Below are 6,299 nucleotides of genomic sequence, written 5' to 3' on the forward strand. Positions count from 1 at the left end.
AATCCTTTTGTTTATAACTAGCTTATTGAAGTGCATAACTCAGACAATCCTGTTGGCTTCCACAGTCTCCTGTGGCAGCAAGTTCCACAAGTTCACTACCCACTGTGTAAAGCACTACTTTCTTTTATCTATTAAAACTGATCTCCTACTATTTTCAGTAAATACCTTCCAGTTACAGTACTGTGGGATTTGCTAACAGCAGTTCAATGTCCAGCTTACTCACTACCTTTTTTATTTTGTAAAACTTGATCCTGTCTTCCTTCTCCAGCCTTCTCCTTTCCCAGCTGAAGTCACTATACTTTTAATATCTCTTCTTAAGGCAGCTTCTTCATCCTTGATCACTTTATTTGCCCTTCTCTGAACCTTCTCTAGTTCCACAAATATCACAAAGGATTGAATTATGTTCCTAATTCCTGTGAAGGAGTGGGCTCTATCAGTTTTAAATGATGACTCTGCTTAGTACCAGAAGTTCCAACTTTGCTTGAGATCAGCCATATGAGGGCTTCTAAGTATGTGTGGAGGAAGGACAGCTCTGGATAAAATGTTATGCCRTCTCTCTGTTGCTGCAGCTTCAATGGATAATGAAATCTCATTACACTGGTTATGGAATTGGTTTGTAAAATGCACCCCCAGTTTTGCTTACAAAGTCCAAAGCCACACGGGCAGTCAGATCCCTGAGTCTCCTTGAACTCTGGTTCTGATGGATTTATTACAGCTGAGGCTAAGATCCAAATGATTCTRATACCAGACCAGTGTCCTAAATCACAGCTTCATTTGTCCATTGTACATGACAGAAAAATGAGGAACTATGCATTTCAAGAAAAGAGCGATGAGCTTTTCTGTTACTCAGCAACTGTCGCTCCCACATATTTTGGAAGAATTTGAGAACATCCTGCACCTCAGAGAAATCAACCAGCTTAGTTGAGGAGGGAGGGAACTGGCAGCAGATCCCCCAAACTTTCGCTGAGAGCTCTTCAGGCTTGCGTAAGCARGTGCTTGATGTCTGCATGCTCCTTAGCTTGTCTTTCTCAACGTGACTGTCTGCATCAGTCTGTGGGCTCTTCGTGGTGAAATAATCGCTTGTTCTGCCATTTCTGTCTAGCAGAGGCATTTCACAGCCATCTGAATGTGCTCTAATCCACCTGCCAGCTGCAATCAGCACACAGCGTGGTTGCATTCCTGTCAGCCAGGATCTGAGCACCAGAAACAAAAACCTTCAAAAGAGGAATCAGCAAGAGATTTGCATGTAAAAACTGGGTAGGGGGCAGTCAGACCTGAGGGATTGGTGGATGTACACATGGTGATAGCAAATTCAGACAGTGAAGCTAGAGTGAAGTGTGACTTGCTTTCTGCAATGGCAGCTGAGTTCAGACAGGAATTCAGACATGATTATTGAAACAATAATTTGGGGTTTCAATTGCTAGGAGCTGATCTCCAGGGTCACACTCAGCCCATGCCTATGCAAATAGACTCCAGAAAATACATTCACATAGCAGTTCAGYATTTTTTGGTACAGTTTTGCTACTGACAACTTTGCTATGTGAAATCTCATTTCTGTTTCCTAGGCTAGATAAAAGAATCAAGCAGTTTCAAAGAGCAGATAACAACTCTCAGAGACAATCCTGTAGTACGCAATTCAGCAAAACTAACGTAGCAAAACTAGCATAGCAAGAACTCATTGAAATTATCTATTTCCTGAAGGAGCCCAATAACATGAGATTGCTACAGATGTCTTCTTACAAAAGCATAGGCTTAGCTGGTATATGTAGAGTCTGCCTGGCTTGGCAGTCCTTCATCATGTGAGATTCCAACTGGCTTCATGCAAAATCAGTGGCAACTGGGAGACAATACTCAAAGGTTTCTTTTGGAAGTTCTTGTCTTTGTAATTACGTCATTGAAAGGCCATAAGGTAAACTGACTGCATCCCAAGTGACTAGAACAACCTGGTAAAAATTTTTCTCTCTCAAATCTAGCTATCAAAGCACTTCCCAATGATATCCCAGATAATGGTCAAATGTTCTGGGGTATTTTAATTGTGTTTATACTATAAAAAAATCATAGTAAATAAGTGGAAGGACTTGGATTTCCTTTTCCTAAACCATTCTTGACAGCAGTGTGTCTTGCCTCTTTCAAGCTCCTGGGATAAAAATCCCACRCACTTCCAGCACAGTCTAATCTCTAGCCTATAAATCTCCCTTACTGAAACCTAATTCCATTACTTCTTGCCCTCTTCTTGTAGACAAGCTTAACAGTTCATTACTTTCTGTACAACACCTTCTACATATCAAAGGATATTACCATGTATCCCTCCCAATCTCTCTGCATCCCTTCCAATCTCTCTACACTAAATGAAGCCAGTTCTTTCTGTCCTTCCTCACAAGGCTCATCTGCTGTACCACTGATTCTTCTTGCAGCTCTCCTCTGGACTTTTTGTGTTCAATAGGAATAGTTTTATGGATAAACGAAAGGTCTGAAGGAGGTAAAAGGCTTCTGGAGAAATGTTAGGTTCTTGGAGCAATCACTGTACATACTGAAATTCACTGTAAGGAACTGCTCTTTTCCAAATACAATGACTGCCTCCACTCTGCGGCAGGAGACCAGGGTCTTTGTCCCACGGTCAGCGGAGTGATTCTGATGTTCTGATTCATCAATGGCTGCTCCTCATGGGTAAAACACAGTAGCACTCTGTAGAACTGTTCTCATTTGCAGGTGAAAACAATCCTGAGTCAAGTTTCCTTGTAATTGTATTGGTTATCGAGASTCTCACACCTTGCGACTGTTGCCTCACATGTGTGGTTTTGTGTATGTCCACAGAACAAGTATGTATGTGGCCCTGTTCCCCAGGACACAGACCAAAAAATGACAGGAAGCCGTGGATAACTCATGCTGTCCAAACTTGCCTTTGCCATTGAATCTGGTGTCTCTGAGCCACCTGAAGGACTATTTCTCTTGTTGCCTTCTCCCTTGTACCACACTTCCCCCTGTAACTACAACCAGTTATGTCTCCATCCCCTTTCGTTTATGAACAGGCGCAGAGAAACTTCAGGTTGGGGCTGTGCCCCCACTTGTGGATTCAGTTGCACAGGTGGAAGAGGTCCACTCCTGGCCACCTTCCAATGCTTGAATAAACAGCTCTGCCAGCAGATCAGCAAAACAGGGTATTGGTGACTTCTGACTGCCCCCAGGTATCATTGCATTGAGGGGACCTTTCATTGCTACTGCTTCCACTTTGCCTGAAAGAACAATACTTGTATCGTACTTCCTTGTATTGTGGAAAGAAAGTAAAAATTTCAGCCTGCTCTCTCTTCTAGCTTGGTTAAATGCTAGATGAGCTGATCTTAAACTGCTGAGCTTTGTTTTCCTCTTATGTGAAAGAGAACAATAGCTACAGCATGGGGAGGCTTGTAAAACATTTTGTGTGTGCTAGCTGAAAGAGCTTCTGCAGTAAAAAGCATTATAACACATCTTAAAACAATTATGTTTCCATCAGTTGTGTATTAAGGAGGCCGACCTTATTACTTGGAAAGCGGTGTTAAATACTCGTGGAAAAGCAGATTTTGAGTTTTCAGGGTAAGTATTTATTCTAGACTCTCTCTCTCTCAAAAAAAGAAAAAAAAAGGTTTGTGACTCTAGGTGTGGGATGATTGTTAACAGCTACAGCATCTAGCATTTTTCAGTAGCATCTATTGCTTTCAATTTGGAATATGAGCATTGATTGAAGGATGACCATAGGCTTCGCTCCACTGCTCATAAAGTATTTTTGGATTGTTCAAGAATGATTCTAAAGAAATACCTACATGATTATTTTCTGTTCCAAGGTGGCTAATTGGAAAAAAAACCAGCAATTTTTAGCCAGCTCTTACTCTTGTCTTGTGTTGTCTTGTACTTTCCTCCCTGATAATTGCTAGGATATGCAATTGGAATAAGGAGCTTTCTCTGCTGAAACCACTYTGGAAGATGATAATATCTGGGCTGCAACACCAGTGAACAGCCTGGAGAGAAGGGCAGGGCATTTAGGCTACAAAACAGACTTACAATGTAATGTGCATACCCCACCAATCAGCAAGACAAAAAAATTAAATTTAGGAGCAGTGCGGAGGTGACCTCCTGAAGTAGACCATTTATCACAGGCACAATAGCAAGCTAGAAAGTAGACTGCTGTGTCTTGGCTTTTATGATCAGGTTTATAGGGTCAGGTCTTCACTGATCTGCAGTCTGTGTTGCATCAGTTATTGTCAGGGACATTTATTTTTCTCTTTTTTTTAGCAAAACACCTTTCCCCCCTTCTCTATGCTTTTATTCAAGGCTCTCAAAGTGCTTTCCATTCCCCAGAGGCTGGATTCCACCCTGGGAAGTGTATGAACTGCTCCTTGCAGAAGTGTGAGTTACTGCTAGCAACAAATCTATTAGAGTGGTTCTGTGAAGCGCAACGCTAGGAAAGCCAAATTTCCTAATGGCCTTATGCCGTCTTTTTGTCTCCATGGTATCTAATAAAGTCTTGCTCCTTACCTGCTGTGTGCTTACACAAAACTTTCAAACATAGTATCTTGGAGACCCTGACCCCTCTGTCAAATTTTGTTAAAATTCAACAAGTGTTTTAAAGGTTAAATGGAGCTTTCTACCTTAGTGGCACTTTCTGAATTTTGGAACTGTGGGGTGTGAGGGTAATTGACTTTCTAGGGAACTGTATCTTAAAAATTACATTTCACCACAGGACACCCCAAAAGATGTCAGTTGTAATGTGAGTGTTAGCAGCCCATTCCTCTGTTTTCCTTAAGGGCTCTTGTCCCCTCCCAGGAATCTTTAACCTATTTCCCCACTGTTAAATCACAAGTTTGAGCTCTGGCTGAGACTTCTCATTAACAGGCAGTAACAGCCATGACACCAGCTTCGTGGGAGTCCTGTCAAGGGAAGAGCTGGAGCAGACTCTCATTGTTCCCTCCAACGCATTCGTTACTACTTGGCCTGTTCAAGTTCTGTTTCAAGTCTTGGGCTCCCCTTGGTTCCTTATAGGGCTATTCTGAAGATGAAGAGACCTTACTCTGAGCAGTTTTTTTCTGTTTCTCGGCTTGTATTTTCCCTTTGTCACACTCTTCTCATCATGTCTGGTTATACCCACATGTATTCTCGTATTTCTTGAAACCTGGACTGTCCTAGGAGAAATAATGAATAACCTACCTATTCACATATATGCCCTTCACTACATCGTCATACATACATAAACTAGAATGCCAGTTCTGCAGCAAAAATTATCCAGCTATGTGCTCAAATGATTGGTCATTTATAAAAGTAAGGCAAAAAAATTGTTTCTAGACAAAATTTAATATCTTTGTTGTCACAGTKGTTGTAACTCAATACTGATTCGGTGTTTGCAATTCAGAGTTGCAGGCATATACAGACGTACTATCAGTCTATTTTAATTTAAAAATTCTTACCTCTACTGTACTGTGGGCATTTGGCTAGCTCAAGGTGCTGTATTAAGACACTATCTCTCAGATGTTTGTAGCTCCTTCTTGAGTTCTACAGTTAGCACGAGGCTAAACAGAGTTAATTCCTTCTATTCCTGTGTGATTGTGCTAGTAAATGTGATACAGATGCTTTCTGACGTTAATAAACAGGTGCAGCCCTTACAGTGCAACAAAGAAATTGTTTTGGCTGGCACTTCCCTGCAGTGTATTTTCAGGGGAGACAATATAAACAAGCCAGCAATGGTTAGAACAAAGCRTGGAGGGTTTTTGGAAAGGATGCTGACACATGAAAGTTTCAGAACTACAACAGGGTGAGACTTCGCTGCTGCATATCTACTTTACAATCCACAAAACCCTCATAAGAAGCTGGAGCTTTTAAGGCTGGAGGCAGCTTGGCTGTGTGTCTCCATGTGAACTGTGCTGCCAAGGGTCTGTTCAGCAGCCCTCCAGAGTGGTGAATATGCCAAGTCACTCTGAGGTCTGCTTGCCAGAGACTTGCAAACATTTAGAAATGCTCTGTTGTGCAAGCTGACCCATGGCTCAAAGTCCTTTTAATTCTTTTAATCAATAGACAATTGCTGAAGGTGATAAGGTAAGGGTTTGTGCTCAAAATGTGGCAAGGAGGAGAGGGGAGTGGAAGTCAGACAGGCAGTAGGCAGATCCCATGCAAGGGCTGCAAACATTAACACTTTGATATTCTCTCCTTCAACGAAAAGAATGGAGAGATTAACAGAATTGCACTCAGTAATGGCATTATCCTGTTCAAAACACCAGGAGAGGCAGATTTTCAGAATGTCACTGTAAAACAAAAATGAACTGTCAGGGTACTGC

This window comes from Rhea americana, unplaced genomic scaffold (genome assembly GCF_003343005.1).
Source record: "Rhea americana isolate MKP2758 unplaced genomic scaffold, rheAme1 scaffold_135, whole genome shotgun sequence".
Taxonomy (NCBI): Eukaryota; Metazoa; Chordata; class Aves; order Rheiformes; family Rheidae; genus Rhea; species Rhea americana.